The following is an 11,514-nucleotide window of genomic DNA, read 5'->3' on the forward strand; positions in this document are numbered from 1 at the left end:
GCGATGCACCAGTATCAAAAAGAACGAGTGCAGTAAATGACTTAACCAAAAACTTACCGATTACGGCATCCGGCTGCTCTTCAACCTCCTCCACGTTAACGTGGTTCACCTGTCCCCTGTTGAAAGGGTTCAATTTCTTCCCAGAACTTCCATTGCCATTCTGGCCTTTAGGACATTCATTGGCATAATGTCCGGTCTTCTGGCACTTAAAGCAAGTGACTTGGCTCAGGTCCTTCTTGGATGGGGTTGATGTGTTGGTGCGATTCTGGCCGTTGCTTCCTCCATTCCCATTACCATTCTTGGTGCCATTGTGATTGTGCGAGCTACCTCCTCCATGGGTATGCTGAAAATGTCCTCCCGATCTAGGGGTAAAATGTGGCTTCTGCTGAGCTCCTGAATTGTACTTTCCTTGTCCATACTTCCTCTTGCGGTTCTCAATTTGCTGTTGCTTGCCTTCAATCATAAGAGCACAGTCTACCAACTCCTGGTAGTTGTTGAAGGTTGCTACCATCAACTGCATGCTCAACTCATCATTCATTCCTTCCAGAAACTTCTCCTGCTTAGCTGCATCCGTAGCAACGTCATCTGGGGTATAACGTGCTAATTTACTAAAGTCCTCCACATACTGGCCAAATGTCCGTCCTCCTTGGCGCAAGTTGCGAAACTCACGCTTCTTCATGGCCATAGCTCCTGCTGAAACATGGGCAGTACGAAAGGCCTGCTGAAACTGGTCCCATGTGACAGTGTCGACAGGGAAAGTGGCTGTGAAATTCTCCCACCATGATGCTGCGGGTCCTTCAAACTGATGTGCGGCAATCCTCACCTTCTCCGCATCTGTGCATCCTGCTGTGGTCAACTCTCTAGCTGTCTTGCGGAGCCAATCATCTGCTACTATCGGCTCAGTGCTACTAGAAAACACCGGCAGATTCAGCCTAAGAAAATGGGCTAAGTGATCAATAGGTGGTGGTGGTGGTGGGTTGTTGTTGTTGTTCCCCTGATTCTGATTCTGGACTAGCAACTGCATCAATGTGTTCTGCTGCTGGATCAACTGGGTGAGCTCCGGTGGAAAGGTAAATCCGGGGTCATGTCTCAGAGGCATCTGAGGGTTTAGAAAAGATGAGATGTAAGAATAGAGGGGGTCTAAAGAGAAAACACTACCCATATGCACATGAGGCAAAAGCAAACAATTCACTTCATTCAATCAAACAAGGGCATACAATCGATCTAACTATCGCAAAAGTGCTCGGACTACTATATTTACATGGTGGACTACTACTACTGATGAGGTGGTCTACTAGAAATATTCTTCGGTTACAGACTCCATGATATCTGCTCCGGCTTCATCAACATAGTCATCATCGCTATCATCTGGATCCGAGTCGGTGTCGTTGATGATGATGTAGTCTTCCGGGCGAATCTCCTTGGGTTCTTCGTCTTCATCTACTGGTGTAGGGCCTCCCATAAATATCTCGATCTTCTTGATCAGATCGTCATTCTTCTCCACCAATACTTCAATTTCTTCTTCATAATCTTCACATGTAGCCTTGAGTTCTTCCTCCAGTTCCTTAATTCTTGTCTTAGCCTTCTTCAGATCTATCATGTCGGCGTAGATCTGGTTCTCCTATCGTCGAATGTGCTGGTTTAATTCCTGGATAAAAGCTGCAATGGATCTATCCTTTCTGGTGCTGATCATCTCCCAGTGCTCATCTCGGCGCCCACAAATCTGGTAGATAGTATCCTTGAGATCATTGCGGTAGACTTCTCCAATGCGTCCCATGGCGTTGTGAGCTGCCATGCTCTTTCCTAGACTCCAAGTTGGTGCATCAAAAGAAAACTCTATGGGCTCAGTGACTGGCATGAATGTCCTTCCTGGAACTTGAACTTGCATCATCCAGTGCTCTTCTTTAGGTAAAGTGACGTTGTAGGTTCCGGTGAAGCTTGGTAATCCTATGTTCAGGTATCTAGTGACTTCCTTCAAGTGACGTCCAAAAGGTGTATCGTCATCCGGTTGCGTGAACTTGTTCCTTGCATCTGCCATCCTAAAGAGTAGAAAAGATGAGAGGTCAGAAGAGAAGAGAGTGAATAGTAATCTAGGTCTTTAGCTTAGTGGTTGTGTCCTACAGTCAGCGTGTGCTCTGATACCATCTTTGTAGCGACCAGACCTTAAACGGTCCAATCTCTGTGCTCCGGTGTCATCCCTGGATCAGTAATGCTGACACCACACAGTACTCGGAGGATTTATAACAGAGTAGCAATCACACACTTATTACATCGAGTGTCTCAATAGAGAACTTATTACAATAAATATGGCTTAAGGCCATCTAATAATGATAACAGCGGAAGGCTTGGAAGATAAGTGAGTCCATTAACTCCAACGGCATCACTGGGTATAGAACCACGACCTAAAAACTCATAAATCGTCGTCTGAAAAGTCTGCAACATTAACGTTGCAGCCCAAAACGGGTCAGCACATGGAATATGCTGGCAAGGTAACACATAGAGAGTAATGGAATGAAACAACTATACTATATGCATATTTGGCTGGTGGAAAGCTCTATGGTTACAGTTTTGCGTAAAGCCAATTTTTCCCTACTACAAAGGAATAAAATTTATTTAACTATCATGGTAGTTGTTAAACATTGAGAATGGTTGACAGCATCCTCAATCCCAATTAAACATCATCATTAACAAAACCCAACAAAATTAATTTAGAGTAACATGTTGAGATTCACATGATAATCCAAGTACTAGATACTCAAGATGTCCATAACCGGGGACACGGCTAACCATGATTAGTTTAATACACTCTGCAGAGGTTTGCGCACTTTTCCCCACAAGACTCGATCGCCTCCATTTGGTTTCTCGCACTACATGGTGTTTGAGAAGACGGATGACCGAGACATAGTCTTTCAGAAGCGCTAGCACCTTACGATGGATAGACCGTTACACCTACTTTCCCCTACATCTGCTAGTCTACCCTGTAAGGGTTCGCACGACATAATCAACTATGCCAGAGCCCATAATGGGTTTTGGCTACACACGGAAGTTTCTAGTATGAATAATCTCATGATCCCTTTGAGCCTGGGTGGCGGTCCATAAAGAAAAATAGGCAATCCTGGAATACCCAGGTACCTCAATCCACCCAGATGTGTGTTTAAGTTGCCACCTTGGTTAAACCATTAATTAACAAACTCACATCTGTCATGGATATCACTCACCCAATCCACGTCTACTAGCATAGCATGGCATAATAGGCAAACGTAGAAGTAACTCCCAAGGGTTTGATAATATAACAGGTGATAGGTACTACCTCAACTACTTCCCATCCCACAATTTAGTTAGATCCTAATCATGCAATGTGTGAGGATTGATCTAATGCAATAAAAATGGGTAGTAGAAAAGGTATGATCAAAGTTTTACTTGCCTTGCTGATGATCCGCGAAACCTAGAGATTCGAAGTAACAGGCGGCGCACTCCGGGTATTCTATCGCAGACAAACAAACAAGCATGCAATAAGCACTCATCTAATGCATAGGTAAAAGTCAAATAAGAGAACTAAGCAGAAAGTTCAACTTAAGAACTCCGGTTTGCAGAAAGAATCAAATCGAACGAAGCAACGAAAATCAAACGGCGAAAGAAAACAACTTTGTTCTACTAATCTGGATCTAAGTCAAATTTTACAGTAGCAAAAACTTGTTTAAGTTGGTTAAACGGATAGAGGGTTTCGAGATGAAACTCCAGGCGCTTGAATCGCCTGATTCCGATAAACGAGCGGAAAGTTATACTAAAACGAAAATCGGATCAGAAATCGCGATTAGAAAAATCGCGGATTTAATCTGAGAAAAAGAAAAACGACCAACGTTCGCTAGAACGAACGAACGCTCGCTAATTAAATAAATCGGAAAACCGATCTATTTAAAAAAACTGAAACTAAAAAACCCGACGAAAAACCGACGGAAAAACCGAACGGTTTTTCGAAAAAAAACGGCGGCACGGATTTCGAGGCGACCTCGGGCGGCGGGTCGGCGAGGCGGCGGACGGCGGCTCCGGCGACGGCGCGGCGGGCGGTGGTGGCGGCGTGCGGCGGCGGCGCGAGCAGCGCTAGGGTTTAGGGCGGCGGCGGCTGGGCTGGCTTCGTCCTCGGGCGCCCCGGCTTATAAAGCCTGCCGGGCCAGAGTCCCAGGCGGACACGGCCCGGTTAGGTCGGTTGCCTTCTTTTTAATAAAAATTACACGCAGAAGAAAAATAAAAAGAAATACTAAACGGACTAAAAAAATCCGGAAATAAATTTTCCCAAGCTTCTAAAATCAAGCCGCACAAGGTGAACATTTATTTGGGGCCTAAATGCAATTTTTAAAAACGCACATTTTTCCTAAATTCAAATAAAATAACGAAAAACTCCGAAATAAAATCTTATTTGATTTTATTATTAAATCCTTAGTATTTCTTTATTTTTGGAAAGTCATTTTAATCCCTCTCTCATATTTTTGTAATAGAAATAATTGATGATAAAATAATTAAAATCAAATGATCCTATTCTCAAAATTTGAGAAAACTCAAATATGAAAATAATGAATTCCCCAACTCTCTCTGTGGGTCCTTGAGTTGCGTAGAAATTTCTAGGATCAAACCAAAAGCAAAAAAAATATGATATGCAATGATGATCTAATGTATAACATTCCAAATTGAAAATTTGGGAATCACCATCTTTATATCGCAAAACTATTGCAAGGAATCAAACATATCATATTCAGTGATATGCAAGTTTTATGTAGGATTTTATGACTAACCATGTGAATGACCAATTTCTGTCATCTCTCTAAATAGATATAAGTGAAGCAAGAGAGTTTAATTCTTTCTACAAAAGATATGCCAACGCTCTAACAAATATAAGTGGAGCAAAAGAGCATTGTACAAATGGTGGTTTTCTATGTAAAGAGAAACAGGCAATCTAAACTTCAAATGATATAAGTGAAGCACATGAAGCATTCTATAAAGCCATACTCAAAAGATATAAGTGAAGTGCATAGAGCATTCTATAAATCAACCAAGGACTATCTCATACCAGCATGGTGTATAAAAGAAAAGTGAAAAATAAATACAAAAGACGCTTCAAGATTGCACATATCGCATGAACGAAACGAATCCGAAAACATACCGATACTTGTTGAAGAAAGAGGGGATGCCTTCCGGGGCATCCCCAAGATTAGATGCTTGAGTATCCTTGAATATTTACTGGGGGTGCCTCGGGCATACCCAAGCTTGATCGCTTGCCTCTCTTCCTTCTTCTCACATCGAGACCTCCTCGATCTTCGAACACTTCATCCACACAAAACTCAACAGAAAGCTTGGTAAGATCCGTTAGTATAATAAAGCAAATCACTACTCTAAGTACTATTGCAAACCAATTTATATTTTGTTTTTGCATTGTAGCTACTTTAGTATAACTTTCCCATGGCTTAATCCACTGATATAATTCGATAGTTTCATCAAAACAAGCAAACTGTGCATCAAAAACAGAATCTGTCTAAAACAGAACAGTCTGTAATAATCTGAACATTCCCCATACCTCTGGTACTCCAAAACTTCTACCGAGATGAGGAAAACTAAAAAATTTGTATATAAAGGCAGTGCAAAAAGAATCAGAACCATTTGACGTTCCAGTAAAAAATGTAAAATCATGCACTATAGCCAAAGTTTCTGTCCGACACCGTACAAACCAACAAGCAAAGTAAACATCCTAAAGGCAAATCTTGGCACATTATTTTTATTTTTAAACCTTATAAAAGCACACAACATAAATAAATGACTCTCCAAAACTTCTGGGTTGTCTCCCTGGCAGCGCTTTTTTTAAAGCCATTAAGCTAGGCATATAGTGCTCAAGTCATGGATCCACTCGGATCTCAAGGTATATCAAAGCCAATTTTAATTAACAATGATTTGTGATTTAGTACTAAGTACAAGGTAACATATATCATGCAATAACAAAGTCTAACTCTCTTCCTATGCATCGGCATGTCATAAAAGAACAATTCATGCACATATAGTAAAGGTCAATTCATAGTATAAACAGGTTCTTACAATTTTATCGTATTGGAAACATAGAGAGGTGGAGATATAGTTCCTCTCTCATAATAATTGCAAGTAGAAGCAGCAAGCACATGCATATTATATTCATCAAAATCATCATGTGTAATAGTAAAATGCAACCCATCAATATAATCCTTAATAAGGGTAAACTACTCGATATAGTGTAGTTGGGAGAATTCAAAAAGATAATAGGACTATCATGCGTGGGTGCAATAGCAACAATTTCATGTTTAACATAAGGAACTATAGCAAGTTCATCTCCATAAGCATAATTCATATTGGCTCTTGGCCACAAGCATCATCAAAAAGGGATATTTCAAGAGAATCAACGGGATCATAACAATCATCAGAGCATTCATCCTTCAGTAAGCACGAAGGGAAATTAAACAATATATGAGTTTAAGAGTTACTCTCATTAGAAGGTGGGCACGGGTAGCTAATCCGCTCTTCCTCCTTTTGTTCTTCGCTCTCCTCATCATCTTTTTCATCCAATGAGCTCACAGTTTCATCAATTTCTTCTTCCATAGACTCCTGCAAGATATTAGTCTCGTCTTGGACAGCGGAGGAGTCCTCAATATATGGTTTAACATAGGCATTAGAAGCATAATTATCATAACAATATTCAAGTATGGAAAAAATTTCAGATTTGTAAAGAGTAGCATCATACTTTTCAATCAAAGAAGCAATTTCATAAGCACCCTTAAAAGCAACAAATTCTTCAATTTGTTGAACATCATAGTAGTTATAAACACTCTTAGCATAAGAAGATATTATTCCATTATCACTAAACAAACATTGGTAGGGAAGGTGTTTCTTAGGGTCTTAAGAACAACAGGTATAATCATATATTTCACATATATTCCAAGCATAGCATTGCAACCGATGAATTTGATCCAGTAAACGTATCCCCTTTTCAGATATAAAGTGTCGCACATAACAAGCATGCTCATCTAAAGATTTTCCCTCAACTAAGCTAGTTGGGTTTCAGCACGAGCACATAGGGATCGAAGATGATCCAAGTAATAAGCTTCAGGAGTGTGATAGATTTTGAGTGGTTCTTCAACCATTGGTTCAGTATGTACAACTATTTTTTTGGTATTTTGTGTTTCCTACCCATAACTAAAGATAGAAAACAACTAAGAACAACAAATAAAAATTACTTAGTGATAAAGCAAACAAGCACACACGAGAATATTCACCCCACGCTATGGCTCCCCGGCAATAATGCCAGAAAAAGGTCTTGATAACCCACAAGTATAGGGGATCAATTGTAGCCTCTTTCGATAAGTAAGAGTGTCAAACCCAATGAGGAACTAAAGGTAGAACAAATATTCCCTCAAGTTCTATCGACCACCGATACAACTCTACGCACGCTTAACCTTCGCTTTACCTAGAACAAGTATGAAACTAGAAGTACTTTGTAGGTGTTTTTGGATAGGTTTACAAGATAATAAAGAGCGCTTAAATAAAAAGTAGGGGATGTTTAGATAAATACACAACTAAGTTAGTTTTAGTAAAGAGCTTTTTGTTATGAGAAAGTTATTTGTCCCTAGGCAATCGATAACTAGACCGTAATCATCATTGCAATTTTATTTGAGGGAGAGGCATAAGCTAACATACTTTCTCTACTTGGATCATATGCACTTATGATTGGAACTCTAGCAAGCTTCCGCAACTACTAAAGATCATTAAGGTAAAACTCAACCATAGCATTAAAGTATCAAGTCCTCTTTATCCCATACGCAAACAACCTACTTACTCGGGTCTGTGCTTCTGTCACTCACACCACCCACCATAAGCAAATCATGAACATATTGCAAACCCTACAGCGGGAATCCCTCATGCTTGCGCGACACGGAGAGTGCCATAGGACAACACCAAATATAAAACATGCAACTCAAACAAATCATGATCATCAAATAACCCATAGGACAAAATAGATCTACTCAAACATCATAGGATAGCCATAAATCATTGGGAAATAATATAAAGTGTTGAGCACCATGTTTAAGTAGAGATTACAGCGGGTAAAATAGGGGTTACACCGCTGCATAGAGGGGGGAAGAGTTGGTGATGATGGCGGTGAAGTTGTTGGTGAAGATTGCGGTGATGATGATGGCCCCCGGTGGCACTCCGGCGCCACCGGAAGCAAGAGGGAGAGATCCCCCCTCCTTCTTCTTCTTCCTTGACCTCCTCCCTAGATGGGAGAAGGGTTTCCCCTCTGGTCCTTGGTCTCCATGGCGTGGGAGGGGAGAGAGCCCCTCCGAGATTGGATCTGTCTCTCTGTCTCTCTCTGTCTTTGCGTTCCCAGATTCTACCCTTTCACCGTTTCTTATATTCCCGGAGATCCATAACCCCGATTGGGCTGAAATTTTAACACGATCTCTATCCGGATATTAGATTTCTTTCAACGAAAGTAGGGCACCAACCGCCTTACGGGGTGGCCACGAGGGTCAGGGGCGCCCCCCCTGCCTCGTCGCCCCCTCGGGCATCGTCTCGCGTGGATTTTTTCCCCAAAAATCACATATATTCCAAAAAAATCTCCGCCAGTCTTTATCCCTTTTGGAGTCCGTTTGATATGGATTTACTGTGAAACAAAAAACATGCAACAAACAGGAACTGGCACTGCCACTGGATCAATATGTTAGTCCCAAAAATATTATAAAAAGTTGCTAAAAGTATATGAAAGTTGTATAATATTGGCATGGAACAATCAAAAATTATAGATACGACGAACACGTATCAGTTTCCAGTTTGAGCTTTCATACACTTATAGCTCTTAGTGCATCCGTTGCATGGCAATCCCTACTCCTCGCATTGACATCAATTGATGGGCATCTCCATAGCCCATTGATTAGCCGCGTTGATGTGAGACTTTCTCCTTTTTGTCTTCTCCACACAACCTCCACCATCATATTCTATTCCACCTATAGTGCTATATCGATGGCTCACGCTCATGTATTGCGTGAAAATTGAAAAGGTTTGAGAACGTCAAAAGTATGAAACAATTGATTGGCTTGTCATCGGGGTTGTGTATGATTTGAATATTTTGTGTGGAGAAGATGGAGCATAGCCAGACCATATGATTTGGTAAGGATAACTTTCTTTGGCCATGTTATTTTGAAAATACATGATTGCTTTATTAGTATGCTTCAAGTATTATTGTCTTAATGTCAAATGATAGACTATTGCTTTGAATCATTCATGTCTTAATATTCATGCCATGATTAGATTACATGATCAAGATTATGCTAGGTAGCATTCCACATCAAAAATTATCTTTTTTATCATTTACCACTTGAGGACGAGCAGGAATTAAGTTTGGGGATGCTGATACGTCTCCGTCGTATCTATAATCTTTTATTGTTCCATGCCAATATTCTACAACTTTCATATACTTTTGGCAACTTTTTATACTATTTTTGGGACTAACATATTGATCCAGTGCCCGATGTCAGTTCCTGTTTGTTGTATGTTTTTTGTTTCGCAGAAAATCCATATCAAACAGAGTCCAAAAGGGATAAAAACCGGCGGAGATTTTTTTTGGAATATATGTGATTTTTGGGAAGAAGAATCAACACGAGACGATACCCGAGGGGGCCACGAGGTAGGGGGCGCGCCTCAGGGGGTCAGGCGCGCCCTAGGCCCTCGTGGCCACCCCGTAAGGCGGTTGGTGCCCTTAGTTTGCCGCAAGAAAGCTAACATCTGCATAAAAATCGTGTCCAAAATTCTGCCCAATCGGAGTTACGGATCTCCGGGAATTTAAGAAACAGTGAAAGGGCAGAATCTGGAATGCAGAAACAGAGAGAGATAAAGAGACGAATCCAATCTCGGAGGGGCTCTCGCCCCTCCGCCGCCATGGAGTCCATGGACCAGAGGGGAAACCCTTCTCCCATCTAGGGAGAAGGTCAAGGAAGAAGAATAAGAAGGGGGCCCTCTCCTCCTCTCTCCCGGTGGTGCCGGAACATCATCGGGGCCATCATCGTGTGATGGCGATCTACACCAACACCTCCGTCATCTTCACCAACATCTTCATCACCTTCCCCCATCTATTACAACGGCCCACTCTCCCGCAACCCGTTGTACCCTCTACTTGAACATGGTGCTTTATGCTTCATATTATTATCCAATGATGTGTTGCCATCCTATGATGTCGGAGTAGATTTTCGTTGTCCTATCGGTAATTGGTGAATTGCTATGATTGGTTTAATTTTCTTGTGGTTATATTGTTGTCATTTGGTCTCCATCATATGAGCGTGCGCGTGGATCAGTCCATAGGGTTGGTTGTATGTTGATAGAACTATGTATTCGAGGGCAAGAGTGACAGAAGCTTCAACCTAGCATAGAAATTGATGCATACGGGATTGAAGGGGGACCAATATATCTTAATGGTATGGTTGGGTTTTAACCTTAATGAACATTAGTAGTTGCGGATGCTTGCTAATAGTTTCAATCATAAGTGCATAGAATTCCAAGCCAGGGATGACATGCTAGCAGTGGCTTCTCTCACATAAAACTTGCTATCGGTCTAGTAAAGTAGTCAATTGCTTAGGGACAATTTCGCAACTCCTACCACCACTTTTCCACACTCGCTATACTAACTTTATTGCTTCTTTACCTAAACAGCCCCTAGTTTTTATTTATGTGCCTTTTATATTCTTGCAAACCTATCCTGTTACACCTATAAAGTATTTCTAGTTTTATACTTGTTCTAGGTAAAGCGAACGTCAAGTGTGCGTAGAGTTGTATCAGTGGTCGATAAAACCTGAGGGAATATTTGTTCTACCTTTAACTCCTCGTTGGGTTCGACACTATTATTTATCGAAAGAGGCTACAATTGATCCCCTATACTTGTGGGTTATCATTACACCTTGTTTACTTTTGTTACTTGTTACCCGTTACGAATTACCTTATCACAAAACTATCTGTTACCGATAATTTCAGTGCTTGCAGAGAGTACCTTACTGAAACCGCTTGTCATTTCCTTCTGCTCCTCGTTGGGTTTGACACTCTTACTTATCGAAAGGACTACGATAGATCCCCTATACTTGTGGGTCATCAATGCGATTCGTGGCGGCGGGCGGGTGATCAATGCAATCGCGCGCGAGGACAGGGACGCCGCTCGGTGAAGGCGGCGGAGTCCGAGATGAAGCCGGCGACGATGGACGGCGTGGGACGACATGTGGGCGAGCGCATCAGCACCGACATGTGGGCGAGCGCGTCAGCAGCGAGGCCCGAGCGACCAACGGACCAGCGGCGCCAGAACTTGAGGCAGCCAATGGGCCTGACGCAGGCGGCCCAATGCAGCAGGGATGAGGCCGGCAAGGCAACCCGCACGGCCGCCGTGTAGACGCGGCGGAGACGGGTGGCGTGGAACGATTGGCGGGCCGGAGCGCGAGCGCCGGCTATGATTGGTTACCGCAT

The sequence above is a fragment of the Triticum dicoccoides genome, chromosome 5A (genome assembly GCF_002162155.2).
Source record: "Triticum dicoccoides isolate Atlit2015 ecotype Zavitan chromosome 5A, WEW_v2.0, whole genome shotgun sequence".
NCBI classification, from domain to species: domain Eukaryota; kingdom Viridiplantae; phylum Streptophyta; class Magnoliopsida; order Poales; family Poaceae; genus Triticum; species Triticum dicoccoides.